The sequence below is a fragment of the Rhipicephalus sanguineus genome, chromosome 5, assembly GCF_013339695.2.
Source record: "Rhipicephalus sanguineus isolate Rsan-2018 chromosome 5, BIME_Rsan_1.4, whole genome shotgun sequence".
NCBI lineage: Eukaryota > Metazoa > Arthropoda > Arachnida > Ixodida > Ixodidae > Rhipicephalus > Rhipicephalus sanguineus.
In genome coordinates this window covers 89,416,562-89,433,425 of record NC_051180.1, presented here as the reverse complement: position 1 = coordinate 89,433,425, position 16,864 = coordinate 89,416,562, and the positions used below count along the sequence as shown (strand labels likewise).

Sequence of the window (16,864 nt, the reverse complement as noted above, 5' to 3'; positions counted from 1 at the left end):
TAGTGTGAAGGAATACACGTGGTGACGTTTCTGTTTATTTACATGTTCTTCGATTCGGTCATTTATCTGGGCGTTCCCGTTTGCCGCACGTATTCTACAGTCCTGGGTGATTTCACATAACCTGCAGTGCGCTGCATACAGCGTACCACAGGTTAGGTGCTTATGTTGATGGCATATTGTGTAACTACATACGTTGATGGATATTATGTTGATGGTATATTGGTATAATTACATACGTGCACGAACACAGTCACACGTGTGTCGGCTGCTATGCTGTAAACAACGCAAGCACACGTACCCCGTTCTCCGGGAGGCAGTCGCGTCACACGTGCTTGGTGGACCGTTGCAGCGCACGCCAGAACACTGGCGGTGTCACTAGCTTCGTCAGCGTGGAGCACAATAGGAAAGGACGTGTACTATTCCACACAGTCGGAGGAAACACTTTGTAGTAAACACACTGAATCATTTCCGGGTTTTCCATACTGTGCTGACAGAGTTGTTTTCAAAGTAAATTGTAATGGACAGGTGCCCCGTCATGACACTATGAAAGCTTAGTATGGATTACATGACACCTAGCACCTTCGTATTTACGGGGCCGTGGAAACGTTTAACTTATCCGGAATTTCACTGTCTGTTTCGGTAGCTGTCAGTGGAACTTGGGTGTTTATCATATTAGTTACGTGGTTAGAAAGGCTAGTTTTAATTAAACAGCGAGTCATGAGCACAGGCGCGTCATCAAAGAATAAGTCTAACTTGCTGCTTTGCCAGGCCAAGAAATCCTAGAACGTGCCGCAGCAGCCTTTAGGTCAAGTGTCACAACGAACGCCAGTTATACGTTTGCAGCCGCTTTCGCAGGTCCGTTGTCCCTAAACATTGCCTTCGTCAGCCTCAGCTGCTTTGACTTATTAACGGCACCCCCAAACAGTTTGCTCTTATAAGTGTCGTCGTCTTATATAGGTATGAGACAAAGACCAGCGACTGGACAAACGCAGGAGTCATCATACAATCAATGCAGTTCATAAATGAACGTATAAGTACCACCGGGAAAATGATATAAAAATTTACCTAGTTCAGGCCGTAAGTGTCGAGCCTCCGCGATCTCAATTTTCGGATGCGGTTCTAAGATATTTAAATACGTGCACTTTTCCCAGCGAGTGGTATTTCAATATGGAAAACGCGCTACTCCACCCACACCCGCTCTTTTTCCCGCATACACACACACACACACACACCGTCAAGGAAATTAAAAAAAAAGATGTATAGCTCGTGCATGAGGCCTTTCCGCGCTTTGTACAAAAACTTCATGCAGGAGTTTTATGATCGTTCTCCTATTCATGGCGTGCTTACCACCTGGGAAATTGAAGTATTCGTTCGAAACCTCTTTTCGCGCTTATGCTGACTGAAACAGCTTATGCATAAAGATGACTCGCTACATTTTCGTACAAGCGATTTTTCCCTCGACATGCAAGGGCTGAGGTAAGCGCGCCGCTCATCGCATCCGGAGTGGGAAACGAAGCCCACTCCCTTGTAGGAAAACCAGATAAACAGACCGGAAGGAATAACTAAGGCTTTGAATAAAACGACATCCATGGGACCTCCGCCGTCGGGGAAGTCTTATGTTCATGGATCTCAAATCTGACTGATGATGCGTGCGCGTTCCTAGAAATGAAAATTATGAGCCGTTGAACCTCATCCAGCCTCTTCTCTCCTCTGGTTCAATAAACTTCAAGGCTAACGTCCTGTAAAAGCTCGTCTCCTAGCGCTAGAAACACGCCAGTGCGTCTTAGATAAGCGGAACGGGCCATCGTGAGCTGACCCTCCTGCGAAAACGCGCCTTGAATGTTTATGTCTGCTTTGCTGAGTTTTTCCGCTCCAAGCAGTTAAGCAGTATGGTGGAGAGAGAGACAGAGAGAGAAGAAAGAGAGAGGAGAAACAGAGAGAGAGAGAGAGTGCGTGTGTGTGTGTTTAGGCGCTTCTCTCGGCACCTTGATCTTCTTGTCATTTGCATGCAAGGAAATCAGAGTTGGCAAACTGGGAGCATCATCGTATAGCTAAAACGAGTAATTTAGGAACATTAGCGCTTTACCAAGAAAGCCATGGCCCTCCTGCGGCATGATACGATACTCGAATGTATTCTGTTTGTATTGGTTAAGAAAACAGAAGCATTTCTGACGGGATTGTTGCACAACGACATAATTTAACTTCTATTTGTAGTCAACATGGAAGTAAGAATCCGCCTTTCAAGATTTTGGCGCATCATTAAATAACTTACTACATACACGCGAGAACCACAACGACACATTTTCGCCGCATTCTGGCGTTCGCCAGTTCCCGACATTATTCACCAGTGATTCGGTGACATTTCCCCTGTATCCTTTAAAAGTACTCAGCTTCGTGCGAACATGGCTGAAAGTTACCCACCGTCATGTTGAACCACTCCACGCTTAGAAACTAAAGCATATATCCACCTGTGACCACGGTGAAGCATCCTGGTTCCAGCGAATCGCTGAACTGCGTTCTGCGATACAGCTGCAGCAGGGGACGTTTACTTTATTTGACGTAGTTAAAGCCCTAACAAAGAAAAAGACGGGCAGCCAACATGAAAATACATAACGGTCGTGTATTCACTCCTGTCAGGTTCTCTTACTGTGCGTCCGCTTTATATAGCTCCACAAGTATGCCAAAATGGTGAACCCAACTATCCCAGCTTTCTTCTGTGTAAGCACTGTTGTATGTATGTATCTCTACGAGGAGGAACTGAAAGCGCGGAGCTTGATTGTGCGTTGTTAGAACCTATTTACTGCGAGACGGTTTAGAAGAGAACGAACATGTCATCCGGAATTCGATCATTAAATTCAGGCTTCATACTTTATGAGTGAATTAACTTCAGAACTATCCTAAGTTATAGGGAATTCAGGTACTAGCAGTTCAATGCCTGGCCAGATCTATGTAGCTGAAAAAAGCGGAAGCGTTTGATGCTACGCACAGGCGGGCAGCCATACACAGCAAAGGCGGCGGCGATTCACACACGTGCATGCCGGCCAAGCCAATAAAGAATACGCGTCAGACTGTGCGTGATGCTCTTAGACACACGCATACACCCGACTGGAAACGCTATCTATCTGCGCAACGGTGGAACCGACGGTCCTGAATGCGACGTTTCTTTCCCACATGACAAGTCAATTATAGGCCGTGGACGAGGCAGCTATGTCGGTGAAAGCCGATGGACATTTTGAAATTCTGATTGTGACACGTCGCGCGAAGCTTCAAGCGTGTGCCCGTTGATGTGCCAGAGCGTTCATAAGAGAGTGAGAAAAGAGAAGCGTCAATTGAAAAAAAAATATTTGCCTAAGCGAAGAAAGAACAGAGTGACATTTTCACAGCAACCTTGAACAACCTGTGCCAACTTCTTAGGATTGATAATTCGCCGGTAAAACCTGATGTTCCGGGCAAACAAGAAATAAAGCAGGAAAGCTAATGCTGTCATATCAGCAAAGTGAACAGTGCAAAATATCGCGAATAGAGAGAGAGAGAGTAAAAAAAATTAAAAGGAAGAAATACAATGGCGATAACGTGACATGCACAACTTCGTTTAACTACAGATATCCGCGCCTCTAGAGTGCATCCACCGGTGATGCTGAAGGTTTTACAGCGAAAGCTGTTATGAGATCATTTCACCGGCCGTTTTTGGCGCCGTAGTTGTCCGCCGCCGCCGCCGCCGCCACCGGTGTCCGTAACCAGTATCGCTCGAAATAAGAAAAAAAAAAACGAAATAAGAAAAAAATTCCAGGATGGAACGAGGTTCGAACCTGGGCCCTCTGCGTGGGAGCCCAGTATTCAACCTCGGAGCCATGCCGGTGCTTGAAACTGCTTTGCAAAAAGGTCCTATACAGGCTTCATGTCGGGAAGGAACCACATTAGCATATGCAATATAGCGTGGTAGAAGAGTAAAATAAGCACCAAGCCTCGCACAACGCGAATTCTGTAACCAGGCGTCACACAATGCGAATTGCGCAACGAGTAGGTTGTTGAATGCTTCCAACCCATTACAAAGGGCTCTGCCATAATCAGGGTTGCCACTGACTTTCGAGTAAATGTCGCCAAACGACGAGCAGAAAGTCGCCAAAAGTCGCCATTTTTTTACGAATTTCGCCAAAAAAGTCGCCATTCTAGATATGTACGGCATATCCTAGTAATAAGAATTTCCACTGATGTATAGCCCCGTAGACTACAGTGCCATTCAAAGCCCTTAAAGTATATTGACATTTCTCATGCCAGGCGCATCGCCCCTTCACCATGGGAGTGCTTGGTGCACCTGGTTCTCTGACTAGCCGCAAGATGTGCGCGGAGGCGCAAGTATGAAAGGATAAAACGCTCATGATATCCTTCCATCCCTGTCCGCTCGTTTCAAAGGTAAAAGTGTGGTAAACCTTAGGCGAAAGCCGCGAAGGCGTTGTTTGTAGACAGATTTACATCCCCTCATATGAAAAAAAGGATTAACAGGTTTATTGAAAGTAGCAAGACAGAATTCTTACAGGTATCGTTCATTAGTGAGTCTTATGCCTTTCAGTGTGAACTAATGTGATACCGGACGCCACTGTCCCTTTCATATATAATCACTTCTATGTACCCGCGTCAATCCAGTGCGTTATAATTGAACAGGTAGACGTTGTAAAATGTTATATAGCAATTGTTTTCATTGCACACGCTCACCGAGAACAGTAGAAAATGCCTGAATAAATAATTTTTTATTGCACGAACACCCGCGTATCCGCCAATCTTCGCTAGACGAGCTCGATTAGGGGATACTGCAGCAGTGAATAAGTCGCCAAACTATTCAGAACAGTTGGAGCTTTGGCGGAACAAATGGCCGGAACACACGACCAACCCGTCATCTAGCCCCTTCAGAAGCGAAATTTTAGCGAAGCTCTGAAGCATCGATCTAGATGAATCTAGATGAATTGAGTTAGAAGCATCTAGATTAATTGAGGAGATACACACGAGTTACAGGACGTACATACAGAACGGCGCGCAATGTGCACCTCAAAGCCCAGAAAAATACAGAGAATAGTGCCGCTCATTCGTTGGGAAGGCACTGAGCTTAGGATGCATAACTCAGTGGAGACCTAAGCTGAAAATCGCCAAAAATTCGCCATGTCGCCATTCATAATTTTAGGTCGCCACGGGCCTCTCAAATTCGCCAATTTGGCGAAAAGTAGCCACCATTGGCAACCCTGGCCATAATTCTCCATCGTCATCAGGCACAGCATCATCAAAGTGCGCATAATGCCTTACACGCGTTTAGCAGGTACCAACGCTCTCCGTAGAATGACGAAAAATGGCACAGTGCCTGCTGCCCTACTTCTCAAAAATTAGTGATTTATAGCGTAGTGGGTTTCTCGCAAGTGCACTTGTATTGATTGCCAAGGAAGCCCATAAGCGCATGATCCACTTCCTCGGGGTCTCAGTAAAATTACAATGTTTTATAGCGTAGTGGGCTCCTCGCAAGTGCACTTGTATTGGTTGCCAAGGAAGCCCATAAGCGCATGATCCATTTCCTCGGGGTCTCAGTAAAGTTCTTCGCCCCCCCCCCCCGTCTCTCTCCCACGTCAACGTATGTTATACAGCATGACGGGAGAGGGAAATAGCAACCGGGCGTCACCCAATGCAAATTACTTAATTGGTGGGCCGTTTAAAGATTCCAACCCATTACAAAGGGCTGAGCCATAATTCTTCATCGTCATCAGTCGTCGCGTCAACAAAGTACACATAATGCCTTACAGACGTGTAGCTGGTGCCTCTCTTCTCCGCAGAATGACGAATAATGGCTTAGTAAATGCTTCCCAACTTCACAAAAATTGTGATTTATGGCGTAGTGGGTACCTTTCTAGTGTACTTTTATTGTAGCCCCAAGGGAGCTTAACGGGCTCTAGAAACGCCGTTCTTCCAGCTTTCGCTGTGACTGTGCTGCGGTTTCAGCGCAGGCCTGGCGTTTTTTTTGAACATCTTCATCTGGGGATCTTGAACATGAAGGCACTCTTTGGTAAGAGACACCGTCGAAGCGGTTAAGATTACTGATAGCTTGCACGTGATGTCAGGGACGCACTACATGGCTCCTACATGGCGGCTTAGATGACGTCAAAGCAGTATATAATCACACGGCGATTAACCTGCTTCAGTGTGATAACGACGTCGCTGGAACGTTATTGAACCACTGTGCATGAATAAGGAAGGAACCAGCATGCAATGTACTGATGACACTAACGTGACATCACAAAGGTCACGTCCCACCACGTTGGCGCTCCAACGTGGCTGTTTCAGCGGCGTCAGTGCAAGCCATCTATATGAGACAGTTACGACGCAACGGAATTGACTGCAAGTAGTGAGGTTCTTCAGCACGTCGGCATTACACTTTGCAGTCTCCTATATTCCCTCAATATTTGTATTCTTTAGTAAATATAAATGCGTTTAAATCACATGTGTTGGTGGCAGGCTGACAGCGTGCTGGCGACGAGCTCATGACAACGTAATACAAGACCGTTCAATTGTTGACAGGCTAGCATGCGGAATATGATGCAGACATTCCTGTATGCCCCAACCTTCTCGCCACGTGCAAAAATAATCATTCACTGGTTTTTCTCCTGTTATAACGAATCGCGCTTCGAACATTAGTAACTCTTTTTTACGAAACGTGCTCCTTCCTTTGGCTGCTTAACCGAAACTACGCCCGAGCACTAGCGGCATGTCACAAAAAGGTTCTCAACATCCCTAAAATCCCTTTTAGAGTGAAACACATCCGAATATATCTCCAATGGAAAATTTCCCGAATGAACGCTCATAAATATGTAGAGATATCGGAACGTACCCAGTGGTTCGGTATTAAAACCTTTCAACATATTTTTTTTTCGGAAAGTTGCCCTTAGGTACAACGTATTTACATAACAACACATGAGGCGCGTCGCACGTAAACAAACAAGTTGGATTCGCGCATGAAGTCTAATAACGATAGGCGAAACGGTGTCAAACTTTCACTGTTCTTAGCCCAAATTGAACTCGCTTACCTGGACAAATATGAGCAGGCAGATGATGCTAGTCGATCTTGTTTCCAGCAAGGGCAATCACAAGTCGAGAGCACGAATCACGCAGGCAGTGGCGCGGCGGACCAGCGTGAGATACGTGTCGACGTCCCTACAGGCAAACTGCAAAGCACAGGCGCTTGATCGTTCGCTCGTGCGATGTTCCAGAGAAGAGAATAAGGGCGTTCTTATAGCCAGGTAAGCTGAATGCGTTCTGCACTCGCTGACGGAGCAGCGCTGCATATAACGTATATACATAATGCGACGGCGGCGGGGAGAGAGTGAGTGGAGGGGCGTTCCTCAAGGTCACTCTGCACGCGCGTTACAGCGTAACCGGCTGGCTCGGTGCTTCTGCCACCGACGCCGCGGCCGTCTTTCGACCACGGCACCGCCACCACGTCAATGATGTCCCCGTGAACGGCTGAGTGAACTTGGGCCGAGCTTTCGACGGCTCTCGGCAGGAAGCGAGCCGCCGGACCAATGCTGCCCCGCCTCGTGAGAGCCCAGTCCCGGCAGGGGAAGTGTATACGTTCTTCCGTGTAAAGGGGCGGCACGTCTCGTGAATGCAGAGCTGGTCGTGACCGTCAGTGTGACGAGCGCAGCACATTCAACATTCATGGCCAAGAAATGGCGACGAGCAATGCCTCCGCGAAGGAATCCTTCATATGCACACACACAAGCGCTTGAGCGTGCTACAGTAGCGGAAGCGAGACAAATGAAGGGAGACGGACATGACGTAACTTTGGGACATGGTACTTATCCTGTCTGTCTTTCTTCTGCCGTCTTCTTTGAACTTAGAAAGCGATTACAAATACGATTCAACTAGTCCGTCATTCCATTCCTCTTGAACGTGGGTTTGAAATAATACTCGTTACCTTGGCGACGATGAAAGATTGAGAGCAACCACAGCTGCATGGGACACTGGTGTCTCAAGAGATGCCCAGTTCGTCGGCCTCCTCATCCGTAACCTGACAGTATTTTCATTTGTGCAAGTTGTACTTGTCGCTTCTTGCCCCCAAGAGTCCGGGGTGGTATTCCCGTTGGGGTCACAGGTAATTTCGTATTACAGGTACTACCTGACCGCAGTTGAGCAATAGTTTTCGTGCGGAAGCCTTGTGGCGAAAGGCACGTGCCGACGCTGCAACAAAGGTTCGAATGAAATGCGTTCCATGTGCTTGGCTCTTCAGCCACGTTTTGCAGCGAGATAGCACATCGTCCCCATCACCAGTTAGCGAAATCGCTTCAGTAATTCTTGTCGATATAGAATACATCAATGGGTCAATCGGTACACCGAATGGTTAAGAAAAAAATAAAAGCCAGAGTCTGACTGTTGTACGCATCCGTCATTTATTTCTACACAATTAGCTACATTACCGCTATTTACTAATTGCCATAGTACGGACAACTCAGCCACCAGGAGCCCACTGTGCCAGAATCATAGCTTAGAAATTATGAGTCAAGTGACTGCTGGATAGAACGGCCGCAGTTGCAGTAACGACAATAACTGCGAGGACACCTTGTCACCTCAGCAGTCGCCCTATCGATATCATAGTCACTATAAATGGGAAGCTCAGATTCTTCACACTTTTGACGGCTCCGTAAGCTAGGCGTGGAAATGACATCATCGGTTGTTACGCACCTAAACTATAAAAAAATGTTCTGTATCCTTCGAACACTGCGCTCATCAGGTGCGTACATCGTAAACTTCGTTGAACGGCACAAGCTGCTGGGGAGCATTACGCACACGTGCAACGAACGCCCAGTCGAGTGTAAAACTTGAGCAAACACGAATGGGCGTATTGCACAGCGCAAACGACGTCACATAGTATTGTCACCGGGCAGAAGTGAATCACAAACCCGTGACATAGATCGCGAAGGTGTTGACGAAAGGTGTACACAGGTGCAACGGTTCGTTGGCCTCATCTTCATTTTTGTTCCTGGGTACCGTCAACAGCCTAGTTCGGTGTCGTACAAATAGGATACAAGTGTTCACCACTTTGTCAGCTGCAACCTAGATGCACACTTGTGCACACCTCATGCTCTAAATTCGTGCTCTTGATTCCTTTTTTATGCACCGAACAGGAAGAGAAACAAGACCATCTCGAACATCTGACGGAAATGAGTGTAAGTTAACATAATTGGTGTAAACAATTTTTCTCCTTCAACATATCTGTGTATATCTTTCAGCGAAGCTTAATTCGCATTCTGGTAGTTTTAAAGGTTTTTTTCTTTTGTTTAGTGTTCTCTTGTGATCCATAGACATGCTCATAGTATGTGTCTTCATATTTTTATAAAGACTTTTGGTACCACACTGAAGCTGAAAAGAAAATTCCTCTTATTCTTTGTGCGGTCTCTATTACATTAAGCTTTCGGGCAGTCAATGCTTTACTGTGGCCGAAGTTTCTATGTTTTAAATTCACTAAAAACAGGCCTAGCAAGAGAAGAACGCGGTTGTTAGGTAGAGATGCATCTAGCTTTTCAAGTACATGGTCTACACCTAAACTGTGTAAACTCTGAACGTGCCAAGAAAGCCAAAACTTTAAAGTGGTATGTATTGTCTCTACATACTACTAATCCTATCACTTAGAATAATCAAGGCCGGGAGGAGAAAGGATTTAGGATGCCCCCGCTACACCAGTCCGATTCTGCATCTACTGAGTAGCTCTACAAACCACTAGAGTCGTTTAAGCTATTAGAGTCGTTTAGCACGTAATGCTAAGTCAAGCTAAGTCAAGCCAAGTCAAACCATTCGCTATGCAAGACTACATGAGTACTTAACGGCAACTGACGAAAACGATCTATATTTCAAACAACTAGTTCAATCCCCGCTCACTTCAATTAACTTGTAGCGTTAGGTGTAATGTTTCAAGTCGCCAGTAGCACAACATAAAGGGATGCTCTGGTGAAGTCAGTTATATCTTGTGTGTCCGCGCCGTATTTTATGGCACGTGAATAAGCTGAAATAAGAAGGCTTCTTTTCTAACGGTCTCCAAAGTAACACCTGGTAATACACAAATGAAACTGATTCATAACGAGTCTCTAAAGAACTATCGACGAAATAACAAATGACAAAAAAGCGAGCTTTAGTACCATGTAGTGCAACGTGAGCTGCGCACTTGCGACTCACTCAAGGAACATTCCGGCGCTTTATAGTTCTGGGTATTGCTCGCATGATATTTTTGTGCAGTCTTTTAAAATTTTAAAATTTCTTTTCGCTTACTTCCATAAACTTTAGCGCACAGTTATGCAGATGACTGCATCGCCTTAGCCAGAGTGTCTATACGAGTGGAACTTGCGTAAACAAAAGCTGTAGGCTGAATACTCACACGCATTTAAAATAACAATATGGAGAATCACTTTCGTTTGCAGCGCACCAGCGCTAATTCAAGGCAACGAGTCAGTGGACACATTCCCCTGTTTACAATACTGGAACAAACGGCTCTTGCAGACATAACGCTGTCAATGTCACGAGAAGAAATAGCTTAACAGTCACTTATCTCAGGAAAGGCAACTAGCTTTCAGTCTCAGTTGGTTAAGATACAGCAACTCTACGGCGAAGGAACTTCCCACATCTTCTCTTCCCATCATCACCATCATAATAATCATCCTCACGCCTCATCTGTTCGCATATCGCACATCTTACTTTACAAAGTTGAAAAAGAATCGGCCTGAAAGCCATTTCGGGCGTTGACGCCTACGCATTCTGCTCCTCGAAGTTGCACTCAGTCCTGTAACGAGCCATTTGCCTGGTTTTGCCGCGGCTTCTGCGTCCAGAGGAAGCGGTTGCTTGATAATCTTGGAAGATGAGGGTTTACACACGCGCATGCAGAACATCTAGCTTTCCCGGAAAGACGATGGATAAATGCGCTAAGAAATGTCGTATCTGCTGCTGACTTTTCTGAAACAGGCACGGTTGATGACCATGCGGGGACAAATCATCGCGCTCCGGAAAGAGTCGACCAGGTGGTGCAATTGACAGCCAAGACTACCATATCAAACGCAGCACCGCCGATGCCCTCGCCCGTTTATATATAGAGCCTATCACATTTCAAAGCAGAATAAAGATTTTGTGATTGTGGGCTCCATCTTCTATACTGTCGCCGGCATTCTCACGTTAAGTGCCAGACCGTACTAAGAGAAATGAACGTCCTTATCTATATAGGCACCTTGTCGTCAGCTGTCCCACGCCGGTTTACGTGACAGGAAAGTGACCGCGCACAGCTATGGTATACGTAACAAAGTTGTGGTTACTTGCGACCTTTTAACGACGGTGCACCGCCGCTTTTGCCACTGGTCACGTACCGCGACGACGAGTCTGCGCACGCCTGACATTTCTACTTGTTTTGACCTGTAACGAGCGAAAGTGCTCACTTTGAACCGCGTCGGCAATCAGAATTCGCTTATGAGAAACAAACATGGGACGAGTTGGCATGCAGCCGAGTATGCACCATGCGCGGCGAACACATGCGCGCGATATGCTATCACGTGGCATCATTTTCCATACACTCTAGAAGCCACGAGGTGCAATCGGTGTTTCTTGCATAAGTCATGCAGAACTGCGACATCTCCTCTTGGTCATGATCCATGGGCGGTATTTACGACAATGCGCAACCGACATTAACAGACCAAAACATTCGTCCTCGGGTGTACACATTGCACAATAGTTGCTGTCATTACGAACGTGACTTCATTTAGGTGAATTTCGCATTCAAATAGACCAAAATTTCTTATAAACCACCGCTCGTAATATAGCTGAAGTGCATCACCTTTACAGCAGGAGCTGTAGACTTAAATGAGCAGTGGTGGAACAAGGGACGCTTCGCGCTGGAGTTGAACTATGGGGACATTACCAGTAGAAAAAAAAAAACCGTCGACTACTTCAAAGCTCCATTATCACGTGGGCATCTGTCTCGTTTTGTGAGCTGGAATTACATGAGACGCACAGCCACTCCCTTCAAACCAACTGGCGTAGCTCTTTTTCCCTGAAGTCCTGCCACCTACCACCACGGGGCACCGCCCCTTGCAGACCGGCACTTGGAGATCTGACCTGCCCGGTTCAAAGAAGGAAAATGGCGAGAGAGCAGCGATGACCTTCCTCGGAGCGGCAGTCATTTGCGCATCAAAGTGGAAGCAAAAGAAAAAAAAGAGGCGATCGACAATCGCATTGTGTGCGCAGCTCATCGCGATGATGTAACTGTCGAGCATCTGGGCAGCCACCAATGGTATAAACGGAGGCGTTGCGTATGTGGACGCTGAGCGGAAACGAACGGCCATGCACGACGTGGCCTGAGCCCAAGGAATGTTAATTGTTCGAGTAATGCTCGTAAACAAATGCCACGCATTTAGGAACGATGGATAACTAAGTAAAAAAAGAACTATTCCTGGGTAGAAGAGGTTCTTCAGTGGCTCGGCACATTGGTTCTCGTTGGCAAGCGATCAAGAAAGAGACAAGACCCGTGGGGCTATCGTATATCTATAGAGTACACAACTTGTTTCCAATATTTCCTTCCTGCTAATCACTTTCGCCACGTAGCTTCCAATTCTGTCGGTGCACTATTAGGAGTCAGAGTAGCACATGCTATATTACTCAACAGCTAATGGCTTTTATACTGAGTTCTGGAGCTCAATTTATTTAGCAATGCGAAGCTGAAGGACGACTACGTGACTGTTTCGCAAACACTGTTGACGAAATTTGCTCTTCATCCCCTCGCTGGTAGCGACAACACGGTATACGTTCGCGCCATTTATGCTGCGTTGGAGATGACTAAAGTAGGCTTTATGAAAACACGTTTCGTAATCGCGCCTTCTTCCTCGTAATATGATCTGTGTTTGTTTGTCCAGCGGAGGGCTCTCAAAACTACGCATTATGTAAAATATGCTAGCCGTGTTGGAGAGTGACGCCTTTAGTAACGACGAAAGCCAAGCGCAAGACGCGCGGAGTTACACGTACTGCATGCTGACTGAACTTCTTGCATAGCTTCCACAGCGTTGCACTTGATGTGTGAAACGGAGTATACACATGCGTTGTTTCGCTGGGGCTCCCGAATGCAGTTCCCACTTTTTCTTCTTTTTTTACGTTGAAAGTTCACGATACGCTCGTTAAAGGCAAAAGTTTACTTCTATGCTTGATTATAAAGCTTAATTAGTAGATCACCATTTCTAGATATGCCCATACTGTTACTGAACTGGCAGAAAAAAACGTTGACTTAAAGCTATCAAATCACTTTCCGCGCGAAGACATGCGGAAAAACTGGGGCGCTAAACGCAAAAACGTTCCACCGTTTCACTTTACACGGCGAGCACTGCGATTCGAGCTCACTTATGGCTCATGCACGTGTCCGAGAAGCAAGTGTGCATTAATACTGCTAAGTGAATTCTTACCTGTGTCTTCCTTCGAGAAGTAAGCTGTAAAACCCCCTAGATGGGGAAGTACCTGCGACGACTGTCGACTGCGAACGACGCAAATTGTAAGACATTATGTACAAGTAAGCGCATTACAAAACGCTTCCTCAATTCCACGGAAGTATCATAAGCCGAGGTATGGTCGTATCTGTCGGATACATGACCACACCTCGGTTTTTTTACGGGACAAGAAGACAGACACATGGTAATAACACATTTCACTTTCTGTGCAAAAAAAGCAAGAACGGACTCGTTTCTTTACCTTACTTATTTGATACTTATTTCAATCTAACTGCACTAACTGCTCTTACTTTCCGACAGCGATAAGAGACTAGAATGAACTTGACTCATCGAATGCTGGCACTGATTCGCTAGACATGTTTACTACGATAATCTAGGAAGCTCTACTAACACAGCACGAATAAGTTACGTTATTCGTTTATTTATTTGTAGCGATAACAAATTTATCGATCAGTTTGCTCTATTTAGCTGTTTTGTTTGTATTGGTATATATTGTATAACGTGTATTTACCTTTTCTTTACTGTTATTTACTTAGTACGCATTGTCGCACAACCTGCTGTAATCTCTTGCTGGTTCCATGTATTGTTGCCTAAGCCGAGATTTTATGTTACTTTGTGAACATTTGTAATTGAACTTTCTTTTTGCTGTAGCTGCTGCAACCCCCTTTTTCTGCTTTGATCTAAAATGAGACTGGCAGTATTTTTAAATAAATAACTAAATAATAAATAAATAAATAAATAAATAAATAAATAAATAAATAAATAAATAAATAAATAAATAAAAACATGGCTGATCCCTCTGTCATAGGAATCGGTATAACACGAAAGTAAAACGTGTCTTCACAGACGTAGTTGAGGGTTTGTTGTACATTGTTTCGCCTCGAGGGCGAAGGAATGAATGCTATAGCAACAAGTTGTAATGTCACGCGAAGAACGGCAAGCAGCTCGAAACATGCAACGCACTGCTCAAGCAGAAAGGAAGCACGGAACGAACATACAGAGGATGAACGTGAACTGTCACAGCTCGACAGTTAAAGCGCGCTGGTCAAATACAAAGGAGGACGCACGAAACGAACACAAAGTATACACAGGATGAGCGCGAACTGTGACAGTTGAACCTAATTTGCTTGTGAGCAGCGCGCTCCTTTCGCAAAAGCGGCCGCTGCAGTGAGCGAAGTGACCTTCGTGCTCTCTATAACTTCAAAGCAAGCTTGCGGTGAGAGCGCAAGATGTACAAACCACCGCCATCACAGATAAGAGCGCGCGCTCGAGCGACCACGCCCTGTAGAGGCGGACGCTCATCTTAACGCGTGGGGCGACGACCTTTAAAGCGCGCTCTTCGAGCTCTTCACACCATCTCGCTAGAGATAACGAAAACACGTTGATGTACTCCTATTTCTGAGTACCACCACCGGCGAATGGCGTATATAAATAGCACGCCGTTAGTATGACGAAGACCGTGCCGTTTGTGGCCGAATCGTTTCGCGCTGAGCGCTGAGGATTGAAGGGTCGTAAGTTCGACTCCCGTTGACGGAACTTTTTATTTCTTCTAGTTTTTTCTTTGCCATATGTTAGTCTTTATATTTTGCAACGTGATATCCATGACGGAAATGCGTCAGTGGGGCCGTGGTGAACTCCGGCATAAAACACTTTCGTGTTAATAAATAAATAAATAAATAAATAAATAAATAAATAAATAAATAAATAAATAAATAAATAAATACAAGGTTTGGTGTTAAAGCAAGACCGTCCTGTGAACCTTGAGGTGCACGGTTGCTTCTAACACCAAAACACTGAACATTGAATAGCGGCCTGAACAGAAGCAGGAAGCGAAGACCGCGCTTGCGATCCTTGCGGAAAATCACCCATATGTTGAAGAACCCGACGTCTTGCGGAAGCCACTCTGCCGAAGTTCAAGCTTTTCCGGAAAGACGCCTGTATAGCTCCGCACTGTGTTGATCGTGTCGGAGGCACGTGCCTGACTAAACGCCTTGTGGTCACGTCTTGTTAACCTTACGAACGCTTCGACGTGACTACGTCGCCTTTCTTCCTCCTTAATACGCGTCTTTTTTTTTTCCCGACGCTGCCAAGTCTACACGCTTATGCTTTATTTTCAACTGCACAGCCTGCTCTACTAATGCTGCTGAGTGGTCGCAGTGTGTGGGTACAGCTGGTATGGCGTCAGTGCTTTTCGTGTGGTCTGTGTACATCTTCACTACATCTTTGCAACCTGACACCACAGATCCCACCCTTTAGTTACGCCACCACATACTTATTTAGGTCAGCCATGGATTTGTTTTGTACGCCTCCGTAAAATCTCCTAAAGAAACAGTCGCACCCTTACGAGTGTCCTTAGTCTCACAACAACGATCATCATCCATCTTGCGCGCATTTCCGTGCTTTAATGCCGTGAGCCTTGCACTCCCGGGTCACGAACGGCGTGTGATCTATTACTGTGACTTATCATTCTTGATCGGTGATTGGTGAGCGTGTAGTTTTGAAGAAAGGAAACGCAAGCAAGCCAGATGACTGTTTTTTTTTTTTTTTGTGGTACAAAAGGACTCCCTGGAAATAGTTTTTAGACGGCTGGTGCATGGAACGTTGGTCTGAATCGAGATCTGCATGACCACTTTGTTGAATTAAGGCTCTTCTTTCGAGAGACTTGGGAAATTTCAATCGCGACCCAAACTAGCCTTACGAAAGGGGTGTTAGACAAATCAAACGTCGAGCGCGATGCGCTCCTGGCTGCCTTAACCAACGCATGGCAGCGTGACGCAAGGCCTTCAACCGCGGCGAAGGACCTTCACCGGCGGCGTGCACGGACCTCTATAATTGGCACTTGCATACGGGCATGACTGGTTTGTCGCTCGAGGCGCTTCGTTATTACCGCGGGATGAAGCACCACACTGAGGCAGGAATAGAAGAACATACAGGTGCGCGCTCTTCGTGCAAGCGCAATATGAACGCGCGCCCGCGTGGCTCCATGGAAAACTCGTCTCAATTTCGATGCCTTTCTACATGCAAGCGGCCGAAGGTTAATTGGCAAACCGACGACGGCGCTGATTTCATTAGTGCATCCGCACACCACGGCACGAGCTTACATCTTCACATTTTGTAAACGGGACGGTTGGACCTCTGAATCTCGCCAATTACGCAGCTTCTCAATAGAGCGAAGGCTGAACGGGGCTTATTGGCGGTGGCGGTCTATCACTTCGACAGTTGAAGGTGTATTCTTTGGTAGTGTCTAACTAGTTTCTGTTAGTGTGTGAAACTTCACCGTCTGATCGGCCTCGACTGCTTCCGGCAGGTTTAGCAGCACAGCATCGTCGAAGAAAACCTATACTAGTCGCGTGGCATAAGGAGCT

At 46.0% G+C, this 16,864-nt stretch overlaps 2 protein-coding genes across 6 annotated transcripts in view; both read right to left on the bottom strand.

Moving 5' to 3' along the window:
* LOC119393978 (CRISP/Allergen/PR-1) overlaps window positions 1-7,543 on the bottom strand; it is a 329,781-nt gene extending 322,238 nt beyond the window's left edge. The window contains exon 1 of one of the 3 annotated variants that reach the window (XM_049415575.1): window positions 7,062-7,543. The gene's annotated coding sequence lies outside the window, so the exon portion shown is untranslated. The remainder of the gene's footprint in view (window positions 1-7,061) is intronic. The other 2 variants (XM_049415574.1, XM_037661189.2) reach the window with 2 other exon arrangements.
* The window catches only part of LOC119394827 (sulfide:quinone oxidoreductase, mitochondrial-like), a 345,577-nt gene that overhangs the window by 278,691 nt on the left and 50,022 nt on the right, over window positions 1-16,864 (bottom strand). The gene's annotated exons all lie outside the window — the stretch shown is intronic.